A 13256-nucleotide genomic window follows, 5' to 3' on the forward strand; every position below is an offset into this window, starting at 1 on the left:
AAGGGGGTGACAACGGGGGAAGCCACACCCAGCCTCCCAAACACATCTGTACCCTGGGATGGAAGACAACCACCCAACGCCATCCCAGAGTCCCCGATGTGGGGCGAGCTCCAAGGGTCCTGCTCAAGAGACTTTAATAGTTCCACAGTTTTGAATTACTGATGCTCTCGCCACTCCAAGCACAATGAAGTCTTTCCAGAATCCATTGGTTGACATAGTTCACCTTAGAGTCTCCATTTGCCCAGATATTTACTGCCAACACATAGTTATGGTAGTTGATCAATTGTTATGGTAGTTGATCAATTTTTTTCTGTCCTCTGTCCTCTGTTATGGTACTAGGTGTCCTCTAACCTTGCAGGTTCCAGTGTATTGCCATATTCACCATGAACACCTGGATATGCTCTATCTAAGCCACTGAGGAGGCCCAGCTATGACACATGCACTCTTTGCTCAGGCCATGTCACCTGCAATTCCCTCCATGGCTGGGTTCTGAGTCTCTGAAAGGGTTGTGTGCTTGACAGAGGAATAGTGACAAATAAAACTGCCATTTCCAAGAGGCATGAGCACTTCTTGAATTTCAACTTCCATAGATAAGTATTATGTGTAAGGGAGATCTGTCATTAAGTAAGATTGGAAAATGCTTGGGTAAACCAATTATAGTGGTTTTTCTTTTCTAAAAGAATTTATGCATTGTAAATCTTTTACAAGGGTATGTAGAATTTCTCAATTTATTTGGCAGTGAAGACCTTCTTTTTCTTGCCACATCCTTTGGGAAATGCTTGATCACACAGACTCCACTTGTAATAGCAACTCCACTTGTTTTGACATATGTGGAATCAGAAGGTCTCGATGAGTGATGCTGATGCTCAGACAGCCACCCATTCTACTCCATTATTCTTAAAATTAATTTCTAAAAGCTTTTTTTCCTAGAAAATTTTTATAAATGAAAGGTTGATCAAAAGCCCACAAATCTTATATTTATAAATCATGATGAACAATTCGGGCACTTCTTTCAGAATAAAAAAAATGTATATATTGTTAATTCTAGCATCAAAAATTAATTTTGTGCCCCTATCCTTAAGGATACATAGTAAGTTAATTACATATTAAAATCACATACTTGCTAGATTAGTGTACAGTTGTATTCTAACTTATCTAAACAATTTCTCCTTGTCAGACATTTAAGATAAATTTCATTAAAATCTTAAGATTCTTAAGAACACTGCTGTGATGATCTTCCCTTTTGCTAACTCTTCACACACATTCCTTCCAAATGTCTTTGGGAGGAGTTGCTCCTTGTGAGGGCAGCATGCCATATGGGCACTGGATCATTCTTGACTACTTCACTTTGGACCCAGCTCTCTGCTCATGTGCTTGGGAAAGCAGTGGGAGATGGTGCAAGTGCTTGGTCCCCTGTCACCATGTGGGAGACTCAGAAGAAGCTCCTGGCTTCACAATGGCCTAGATGTGGCTGTTGTGATTATTTGGGGAGTTGAACCAGAGGATGAAAGATTTTCTCTCTCTGTCTCTCTTAGTGTGTATGCCTCCTCCCCATTCTCTGTAAACTCTAACTCCCATAGATAAATAAATGAATGTCTTCAGGAAAAAAAAAAAAACTAGCGAAACCTAACTCACTCTTCAGTTTTCTCATCTATAAAATTGGACTTTTCATAGCATCTATCTTGCAGGTGTGTTAAAGATATTAAAATAAGTATTCTCTATGCTGATTTGCACCTTGCCTAGAATTTCTCACTGGAGGGGAGCTGGGTGGTTCTTACTGTTCTCTGGCTGTACCTGGTAATTTGTAACCCTACCCATGTGTGTTCATTGTTGCCCTTGTTCACCTGGTTTTATAGGTAAGGGTCTGTCCCTGTCTGAGGAAGGCAGGTGTTTAGGACCCTGAAAGGAGAGAACCACATGGGGTACACCTTGGCCTCACAGTACAAGGGTGCTGTGAGTACCAGGGACTAAGTACCAGACTACTAGAGACTGAGCCAAACGAACACCTCAGTGAGTCCTCTGGATGGTATTCCAGCTGCCAACCCAAAAAGGACCACAGATTTCTAAACAAGGATGAAGACAAGGTAGGTTCCCTGGCCATGTTAGCATCTTTCTTTTCTTGCAAAACAGAGACAAGGTGAGTCTGTGAATTCTTACCTTGATGCAAATTGCTCTTCCACCATATCTAACAAAGCAGTTTTATTTTATTTTTAAAAAAATTTTTGAATTTTTATTTTTCATAATATGTTCTATGGGCTCAGGGATTTCCTTTTCCACCCTACCCCTTCTTCCTCCCTACCTGTTGTTCTCTCTTGTATCATTACAAAAATATGACCCTTCAACAACAGTCACGAATCCATCATTCTGCTAGTTAAGTGTATCATGACATTTTGTAGATAGAGACAATGATGAAAAGTCCAGTATCCCATTGTCAAGATATATTTAACAGTTTCATTGGGAGTCCATCTTTTCTTCAGGCGTAGAGATGCATACTGCAACGTGATTTCACTTCTCGGTATGCTAGTCTCCATTTTACAGTTCTTATACACACATACACTTTTGTCTATAACTTCTATTGATCTTGTATTTTGAAAGATTTTTCACAAAGATCTGGAGCTAGACAAGGATGTCCACTTTCATCACTGCTATTTCCCTGGAAGCCCCTGCTGAGGTCTACTCATCCCATATACTGACGAGAGAACGTAAAGTTCCATAAAGAAGGGCAGTGGGGGACAGGTGTGTACCCAGTGGCTGAGATCCCTGCATCCCATGTAGGAGTGCTCTGGATTGGATTTCTGGTTCTAGCACCTGGCACTAGTTTCCTGCCAATGTGGACCCTGGGAGATGATAGTAACGTCCTGGCTTTGGGTTCAGCCAGAACATGTGGGAAGTGAACATATGGATGGATTTTTGTTTCTCTCCGTCTCTTGAATAAATAAGGAAACATCTCATTAAAAGAGAAGGAGTAAGAGTGCATGGCAGATCATCTCTTATTGATCATTGAAAGGAGATAGTCTTATGTTGGCAGGAGAATAGGACACAGGTATCACCAGTCAGCCTTTGTTGCAGTAATAATCAACTCACTCCCGAACTGAATAAAGCCAAGCACTACTTGTGATATCAAATGAAGACTGCAGGTTGCTCTGATTCAGAAGTGTATTCCTGAGCTGCAGGTGTCTTCCCATTCCAGAATTCAGGCTAATGGATTAGTTTGTACTTTATTTTCCTTTAAAAATCCTAGTTTTTTTTTTTTTTAAAGGCAGAATTATAGGGAGAGAGGAAAAGACAGAGAATCCACTAGTTTACTCCCCAAATGGCTGTAACAGTCAGTGCTGGGTAAATCTGAAGCCAGGAGCGTGGAGCTTGGGTCTTCCACGTGGGTGCAGGAGCCCCCAAGCACTTGAGCCATTCTCTGCTGCTTTTCCAGATACATTGGCAGGGCACTGGATCAAAAGTGAGACAGTCAGGACTAGAATGGGTGCTGTATGGGATGCTGGGGTCATAGGTGGGTTTACATGCTATGCCACAAAGCCACCCTCTCCTCTTTCTTTCTTTCTTTCTTTCTTTCTTTCTTTCTTTCTTTCTTTCTTTCTTTCTTTCTTTCTTTCTTTCTTTCTTTCTTTCTTTCTTTCCTTCTTTTACTCTTTCTTTCTTTCTCTCTCTCTTTCTTTCACTCTCTCTCACACTCTCTCTTTCACATTTATTTATTTATGTGAAAGTCAGAGTGGCAGGGAGACATGCAGAGGCAGAGATAAAGCTTTAATCTGCTGCTTCACTCCCCAAATGGCCTCAGTGGCTGGCGCTGGACAAGACTGAAGCTGGGAGCCAATAGCTTCTTCCAGGTGTGCCACCTGGGTGGCAGGGTCTAAGCACCCAGAGAATCCTCTGCTGCTCTTCCCGAACTGGACTAGAAGTGGAGCAACCAGGACTCAAATCACTCTCCATCTGGGAGCCAGAATTGCAAGAGGCAACTTAACCCACTTTGCCCCCAAACCAGCCCCAGCTTCTATTTTCTCCATTAGTCCAAGAGAAGAACGCAAAGGGCCAAAAAGAATGAGCATATTGAAAAGTTTCTGCTCCCAAGTGGTCAGTATCACTTGTTTCCATGTCCCTCTGTTCCACTCCAGTCCCACTTCTGCCAACTAGGATGCATTCAAGGTCACCTTACAAAGGTTGTTGACCAGTGAGCCTTGTAGTGTGCTATGGGGAGGGAGCAGGGGGTGTGAGTTAATGGGAGTGAACGCAGAATAGACATGAAGATTCCATCCAAATAACTTGGCATTTAAGGAAATGGAGGTGTAGGGGTGACAGGTTTAGGTTTTTAATTTAACAGAAGCGACTTTTCTGAACAGAAATCAAAGAGGGGCCAGTGGAGTGGTGCTACAAGGCCTTTAGCTGCTTCCTGGTGTCCCACATAGGCACCAGTTAGAGTGCTGGCTACTCCACATTTGATCTCACTTCCTGATACTATGCCTGGGAAAGCTGTGCAAGATGACCCGAGAGCTTGGTCTCTTGCATCTGCATGGGAGAAACAAATGGAATTCTTGGCCCTGCCTTTGGCCTGGCCTAACACTGGAAGTTGCATTCATTTAGGGAGTGAACCAATGGATGGAAGATCTTACTGTGTCTGACTCTCCCCTTAGCTCTGCCACATAGAGAGGGGGTGGCAGAACTTGTGCTTCAGCCTTGCTGATGGGCAGTAAAATCTTGACTTGTTTTCTAATTAGGAGAAGATGAGAGAATCACGTCTTTCCCACGAACCTCACGCCTCTGAGAAACTGAGCAGGCCCGTGGGTGATTCCTTGTGTGTTATGGAGCAGGTAATAAATGCTTGAGGTTACACGGGGACATTTGGCCCTGCTAACAGCACTCTGGTATACCCTGAGCACCGGACATTTTTGCAATGAGTACACTGAGCCTTTGGTAGGACGTTTTGCTCCTCGGCCAGATGTTGGCGAAGCAGCCAGACCTCTCTGCGATTGAATCCAGATGTTGCTTTTGGTTTGCAAAAACAAATAGCATCTACTTCAGCCCTCCTCTTGGATTTGACAGAAAAAGTTTTGAGTTTATTGCACTCCTTGGAGGATTTGCGGACATGTTGCTTTTTCATTTTCTGAAAGCAGAGCCTGCATTGTATTTGCCAAACACGCGTAAGAACACAAACAAAACCCATGTTTGCAAGCCCCAAAATCAGTGCCCCTTATGCCTGAAGGGCCTTCCGGAACACATCCAGCTCCACAACATGTGAGCTTTCAAGGCTGTTCCCCACAACTGTGCAGGCAAAGATGTATGCTGACAAGTGCACGCCTGTCTCTAATCACCTCTGATTACAGGGCACACTCTGTACCACCTTCCTGAAATGAGCATTCTTTAGACTCCCATGGCTTCCTGAATCGGATATAGGTGCCTGGGGAGAAGGATTTTGTGCAATGGAATTTGCTAATTGGAGCTGTGGTGAAAGAAGAGGAAGGCGAAATGGAAGGGGACACAGCATTCTGAACAAGTAAAAGAAAGATCCGGGTGTAAAGTATTACATCCCACTGCTCTTTTCCCAAACAACTCTGTGGGCAGGAAACAATTGGCATCGTGGCCAAGTTCCTTCTGGTTGATGGACCTGTAAGCCCTAAACAGCATCTGGGGTGCTTGGAGTCTTGCTGAGTACATGTGATGTTGAGAAGGGCTGATGGGAAGCAACATGGAGGAACAAGTGGAAGATGTGTATTCTATGCTTTTCCTTTCCCGCCTCTGTGATTCACAATACCTGTTCCCACCTTTCATGCTGGAGACAGAGGTGAAGCCCTTTGAGGCCCTCCGGCCAGCAGGTTGTTTGGTTAATAGTGGGTTGCCTACACGGGGCCTGGAAAGAGGCTCCAGAATCCTTATAGCCACAGGAGGAGGAGAGACAAAGATCTTCCATCTGCTGATTCACTCCCCAAGTGGCTGCGATGGCTGGAGCTGAGCCAATCCGAAGTCAGGAGCCTCTTTCAGATCCCACACGCGGGTGCAGGGTCCCAAGGCTTTGGGCCATCCTCGACTATTTTCCCAGGCCACAAGCAGGGAGCTGGATGGGAAGTGGTGTTGTTGGGACATGAACTGGCACCCATTGGTATCCCAGGCACGTGTAAGATGAGGACTAAAGCCGCTAGGCTATTGCACTGAGTCCAATTAAATAAATCTTTAAAAATTTTACTTAAGGTCTACTTTTCCTTAACTTTTTCCAACTTATTATATATACTTTTTTAGTAGTTAGGAGATTTTATTCTCATAGCTATAATTACAGTGCTTGTCGAAATGAAAACGGAAAACAAGTATACAAAATAGTTGATTGCTAATCTTGTTTGGAAAGCAGTCAAGAGTTTCCACAACATGAAATAAAACGGTTCTGAGGTTTTCCCAAGAACAACTTGACAGCTCCAACTTCTTCAGCGTTTATCAAGTTACAAAAGAAAAAAAGTACAGGTTGTCTTTTTTGATGGTAAATCGGACCCTTGCAGCCTGAGGGAAAGAAAGCTACTGTACGCACCGAGATGGGGGTGCTTCCCGCGGCTGTGGCTGTAGGTGCCCGACCCTCCCGGCTGGCATGTGCTTCTGCTGGGGACATCCCAGACATCCCACCAGTCTGTCGGCACGTGCACGAGTAGGTGCTGGGAATGACAGGTTCCTGCTCCGGCCTCGTGCTTACCAAAGGGGGGGGACCTGAGGGAATTGCTGGATGTGTGGCCTCCTGCTGCTCCCCTGCCCAGGTGACCATGTGACCACAGTAGGAGCACAGTGCTCTGGAATGCAGGGTGACCACAGAGATCTATTGTGATCATGCAGAATGGATCTTTCAGGTGATCCCGGGAACTGGCACTCGGGCCGTTCCTGCAAGCCTTGTGCTAGGCAGCCTCCCTGCTGCTGTGTGTTCACCTGTTCTCATGTTTATTTTACAGTATTTTTAAAAATGCACTGAGTTTGGATTCAAGCTAACCAGCCAGTGGGATCGTAACAGCTCTATTGGCCAGAGGTGCGTCCAGGTCTTAATTAGCACAGCAACAGACTCCTGGAGGCCCGGTGCTGCAGTGCCTCTGTCTCTTCTCAGTACTAAACAGTGAGTTGAATCTTTTTTTTTTTCACAATTAAAAAAAAGGAAAAAAAATACTGAGTAATACTGCATAGGAGTACCAGAAACTGCCTCAGTGGAAACAAACTACATTAAATAAGAACCTGGCTGCAGGCTGCATCTACACAGGGACAGGTGGCGCGAGGCACACTGGAACCCACCGTGGAGGCAGCTCCTGGCACTCGGGACCACAGAGTCGCACGTTTGCCACATGAGAGGAGAGCAGAGGGCAGAGGATGGAGAGGAGGAAGTGGAAGAGGGTTCTTACTCATTTCTGGTTCCAGAGTTGATTGGACAGCCAGTCCAGTCCTTCATAGAGCCCAGCCCCGCTGGTGGCACAGGTGGCCTGAGTATACCAGAAACCGTGGCATAGGGAACGCATCTCCTGCTTGTCTGTGATCTCAGCTGCATTCATGGCGGTCGGGAGATCCGAGGGGGTGAGACGGGGGAGGCTACCATCAGAAGGGGCTATAAGCTGCCCAAACCAGGGCAGAAGATCCAGGTAATCCTTGAGAGCACTCTTCCCCCCCTGCCAAAGGGCCCATGTAGAAAAGCTGGGCGAAGTGCCCGCCTACCTGCTCGTTGGCAAACCCTAGGAGGACGGCGTCCCGCAGCTCATCCTCAGCCAGCATCCACCCGAACTCCCTCCCGGGCCTCATTCACACGCTCTCTGTCATTGCTGTACACCAGAAAGATCAAGCCTTGGGTGTTTTGGAAGCAGTGGTGCCATAGCGGACGAATCTTGTCCCACATCCCACACCGTGTAGTTGATGTTTTTGTACTCAACTGCCTCCACGTTGAAGCTTATGGTGGGAATGGTAATCATGATCTCAGCGAGCTTTAGGTTGTACAGAATCGTGGTCTTCCCTGCAGCGTCCAGACCCACCATGAGGATGCACATTTCCTTTTTGCCAAAAAGGCCCTTGGAGAGGTTTGCAAAGGTATTCCTTGTGCTTGTGGATGAGTCCAAGCTGCAACAGCCAGAGACCCCGGCGGTGGCTGCTCTGAGCCAGGCATTGATTGCACTCCCACAAGTATTTTATAATTTGGGGGTAACATTTTTGAACTTTCCTTATAGCAATAGGCTTATTGGATACACTGAATCAAGGGTCCAGTGAATAAAAAGCAAGATGACCATAGTAAGCAGGAAATTGACAAAGGCTATAAGAACTAATCAAATGAAAAGGTGTAAGAATTCTTAAGCATTTACTTGCTGAGATTTTTAACTAGTTGCAACGTCTTGAAAAGTACAGCCATATGAATTTCTATTCATTTATTTAAGGAATTTTAAAAAACAGCGTTTGACAAAATACTACCAGTTCTCCTTTTTCTGACCTGTTCTCTCACACACAGCTTCTCTGGATAGTGTTGGAGAGTTCGTGGCTTTTGGTTGGATTCTGTAGTGGAAAAACACAGTCCTGTAATTTAGATTCAGGGAATAGAGACGTTCAGTGGCTGAAAGAGGGAAGGCTGGCTTCTTTCTTAGAAATAAGTGCCACTGCAATGGAACAGCATTTAACTGGGCACATGGCAAGCCAAATCCTATGCTGGAGGATTCCACAGACATTTTCCTTCAACAGGTGGCACTCATGACTACTCAGTTAAAACCAATGAAGAGAATATCCTGTTTAGACTATCATGAAGTTTCCACATCTGGGGATGCAAGTAGAGCTGTTTTTGACTTGAGAAGGTGGATCTTGCAGATAACAGCTTACCTCGTGTTGAGATTACTCAGGGTCTTTTTTTGCCATCACGTTTTTCTGTGGGTCCCTGCGTTGCAGTGGCTCAAGTTCTACATGGGAGACTGGTCTGATAGCAATTGTTTATACTGTTTTGTTGCTGCTGCTGTTTTTTTTTTTCTTCATACTACATTTCAGAAATAGAGTTTTGGAGGCAAATTCCATGTGGAAGAGCCATCCCCCCCCCCCCAAAGACCCTGCAAGGGTTGGCCTAGCCTTGGTGCTTATGCAGACTTTTTCTTTGAACTTTAAGATTCCCATGTCCATTGGGGCAATACTTTTTCTTCTTTTCCCAGTTTTGCATCTGACCCCCCAAATCGTGTATCTTCTAGTATTTGTGATTTGGTTGAGGACAACTGAGATGGGTTCACATTCATTTCTAACAACGAGTCAACAGGTTTAAAGGAGCAAAATTTTGATAGAAGTGAGGACAAGAGAAGATTCTGCAAAGGGCCTGTGTGGCAGACAGACATACTGTCCCTCTCTGACCCTCCATGTTGAGCTGGTGCACCCACGTTTGTAGCTTCTGAGGATGTCAACTTTTCCTGCTCCATGTCCATCCATCTTTTCTGAAAAATTATCCTGGTCTGAGGGAACTTTCTGGGTTGTGCAATTCTGGGAATATGACCTCTCTAGCCTTGAGAAAGGATACATGGGGTGTTGATTTGGCTCGAGTCCATCCGTAGAGCGTGCCAAGGACAGACTGCACCTAAGGCCACACTGTTGTCAGTCTGCCCTATTTGCCATGTCAGTTTACTTTGTCTTAGGCTCCACAGGCTTCTCGCAAGAGTTCTTTCCCAGGAAACCACACACACCTTGTGTTGGTTCTGCTGCGAGGGACATTGACTTAGGACAGGCTGCTCCTTGGTTTAGTTTTCTCCGGTCCCAGAATTTTGAATGTGCAGCTAAGCAAGTTCTGTTTTATTTCAGTGGCATTCCCATACACTATCTGCAGGAATTACTGAATGAATTTTAGGAGACATTAAAAAAAAAGACGACTTGAGAGCAACTAAGCCTATTTGCAAAACAACACGTACATAGATTTTTTTCTGTAAAGTTAACTTAATTATTTTTAAAAAAAGATTTGAATATATATTTGAAAGGCAGAGTTGCAAAGGGAATTATATTCCATCTACTGATTGATTCGTTTCCCACATGGTCACAATAACTGGGACCGGATTTGTACAAAGCTAGGAAGTAGAAGCTTCATCTGACTCTTCCATGTGGATAGTAGGGGCCCACGCACTTGGGGTGCATTTTCTGCTGTCTTCCAAAGCACATTAGAGGAAACAGGATAGGAAATGGAGCAGGTAGGAATTGAACCGGCACCATAAAGGGATGCTGGCACTAAAGGCAGCAGCTTAACGCACTGTGCTGCAACATAGGCCCTTAATTGTAAGTAATGCAAGAACGGTGGATGTTAAGTAAAAGAATTCCTGTACTAATTTCTAACTCCCAGTTTATTTAAGCCAAGTTGAGATTCCTTAACCAGGAAGATATTTCTTGGTGATGTGTTTTCTTTTATCTTGTAGTCTGTGCTTCTTTTTCTTCTGTGTGTTCTGATGCTTTCAAATCCTTGCTGTTTACATCAAGAACATACTCCCTAAATGGCCACAATAGCTGGTCCAATCCAAAGCCAGAAGACAGGAGCTTCTTCTGGGCTTCAGGTATGGGTGCAGGGGCCCAAGGACATGAGCCAGTCTCTGCTACTTTCCCTGATCATAAGCAGAGAGCCGGGCCTTGAACAGGCACTCACAAACGATTGCCGGCACCACAGGTAGAGGCTTAGGCTACTGTGCCACAGAACCAGCCCTGCAAATGGTTACTCTTGTTTCATATTACTGTTGCCTTTCACTACAGCTGAGGTTCAAATGCCCAAAACTCAAGTTGAGTTGCAATTGCCATTGTATCAGTATTAAGAGGTGGGACTTTGGAGAGGCCAATATAACACAAGCAGTCTGTATCCTGGCTATGATTGGTGGCACAGCTCTCTCTTGCCCTCTTGTCTTCTCCCATGTGATGTTGTAGCCAGAAGACCCTCACCCACTGCTGGCATCTTGATGTAGGACTTCCTAGCCAATGCATTTCTGTGTATTCCAAATTAGCTAGTCTCAGGTGTTCTGTTAGAGCAGCACGCAATGATGCAGACTACTGGTGTGTGGGGCAAGCAGGCAGTCTCCGCAGCAGGAGGTGGAGTTGCAGACTCTCCTTGTGTAGTTGAAGCTTATTTTAAATGCTGCTAAATGGTTGCGATGCTTCCTGGTAAATCCTTGTTGTTCAGGAACTGTGTCCTTGCCTTTACTGTTCACCTAGGGCCTATGTCAGGGTCCTGCAGTTGTAACGTGCTCTGCATGCCACACTCCCCTTTCGCCTGACGTGGTTCTGATTGGGGTGTGGTCCCTTTGGATGTGAATCTAGGACGTCAAGACAATTCTTGCAGTTAGGGACACACATCCCTTCTCACTGCAGATTTAAGGGTCTGTCTGGTGGGGGACTTCTAGTCCCATATTCTTTTCAGTAAAGCATTTGATCTGGCCTGCAGTTTTAAAGTTCATTCGCTTCTGACAACATTGCCCATATATGTTTTTAAAAAGTCAGTTTTTTTCTGCTGAATGTGTCTTGTTGATTTTCACAAAATAGGAAGCTCATATTTATTGTATTCACTTTCTGATAAGGAAGAGTAATCATGGTACAGTGTAAGAGACCAGTGAACTTTTCTTATTTGCAAGGTCTCTTTACCATGCCAAACCCATGGAGTCAATTCCTGTGAATACACCTTGCTCACATTATTCCCTTTACTTGATTGCTTTGAGCCACTCTTTCCGTTAAGCTCTATCTCATTATATTTCAAGTTCTGGGCAGAGATACAACCACTTGAGCCATCAATTGCTGCTTCGCAGGGTCTGTATTAGCAGGAAGCTTGAATTGGGAACAGGGCCAGAATGGAGAATCATAAGCTTGAAATGAAAAGCTAAAAGTAAAAAGGTGGGGCTCCAGTTGACCCAGAAACACTAAAAACCACATTCGTTTGCCAGCAGGGATTTTTTTTGTTTAGTAAATTTTTCCATTGCAAACCGTGATTTGCAAAAAGAAAACCACCAATTAAAGTGGATTTCAAATTTGAATTGGAACCTTTCATGGAAAATCAATTATGAATTATATCTTTGTTAAATATGTGTTCACAAACATGAGAAATCTTACCAGACCTAGGGATGTATTTCTCAATAAAATGGAAATCCCAGGGGAGTTCATGTCATTACTTCAGAGGAAATACAGGGAAATTTCTTCAATATTCAAACTCACTAAATTATTTAGGACAAGGGTCAATCCACAAATGGACAAATCCACAAATGGACAAACTTTTTTATTTAATGTTTTGAATCTGTGCAGTTTATGATGTATCACATGAGTGGCTCTTCCTGTTGAAGCAAATACATAGAATAGATTTATTTATCATCAAACCTGTTCATTAAGATTTGGGGTGTGTAATTGACGAAGTGTCAGAGGCTTGTGTGACAACCACAGCATCGATCACCTTGTGAAATGCACAGAAGTTATATCATGATAGTTTTCAAACTCAACAATCAAAGAAGCTCAAGACGCAATGAAAGCAAGACTTTAGAATAACAGCTGCCAGCAAAGGGATTCGCATTACGATTTAGGTACAACCCCAAAGGCACACATGTTAAGTGTCTGCTAGGTGTCAAGCATTGTGCCAGACACTGCACGCCTCACAGAGATGAATGGATGCAGGGCAATTAAAACGAGGATGAGACTTAATGCTTACGCAATTATGGTTCCTGTCTGGCACTGTAACTGACTAATGACAGAGCCTGGGGAAATTTCTGACCTTTTTTGGGCCTCAGCTTCATCATATATCATTCAGAGATGCTGACTTTAAGTGCTGTTGTACGAACTGGTAGAGATGAGATAGATCAAAGCATGCTGGGAGACAAGGAAAAACTGCTTGAGAAAGATTTGGTTTGTACGCTGTTTACTGTTGTGAGAGAAAAGATGACTAAATCTGGGATGGAGAATCCCCTTGATAAAGGGAGGATGTGTGAGCCAGGGGTTCTCCAGAGAAGCGTTGTCCCCAGCCCACTAGATGTGGAATCAAGGAAGGGGAACCTTCACAATATTTCCAGATGACCTGCCTCCTCTGGACCAGGCCTGTCTTGTAACACTTGACCCAGACTCACAAGTACGAAAGTTGTTGGGCTGGAAGACACATCAGGAATAGGAAGTAAGAACATTTTGCTACCATCTGCTATCTTGGGTTTTTTTCCCCGCTTTATGTGTTTCTCTGCATATTTGGAGATCACTTTTCATCCCTGTTACTACTGCATCCTTTTCCTACAGTTATCTAATGCATTCCTTGTATTGTGATTCCATTAAGCCAATGAGATTTGCTGATC

The 13256-nt window shown here is 44.3% G+C and overlaps 1 pseudogene; it reads right to left on the bottom strand.

Moving 5' to 3' along the window:
* Window positions 1–7370: 7370 nt before the first annotated feature.
* LOC121172118 lies at window positions 7371–11594 on the bottom strand (annotated as a pseudogene).
* Between the last annotated feature and the right edge of the window lie 1662 nt (window positions 11595–13256).

This window comes from Ochotona curzoniae, unplaced genomic scaffold (assembly GCF_017591425.1).
Source record: "Ochotona curzoniae isolate NIBS_2020 unplaced genomic scaffold, NIBS_Ocur_1.0 contig_1302, whole genome shotgun sequence".
NCBI classification, from domain to species: Eukaryota; Metazoa; Chordata; class Mammalia; order Lagomorpha; family Ochotonidae; genus Ochotona; species Ochotona curzoniae.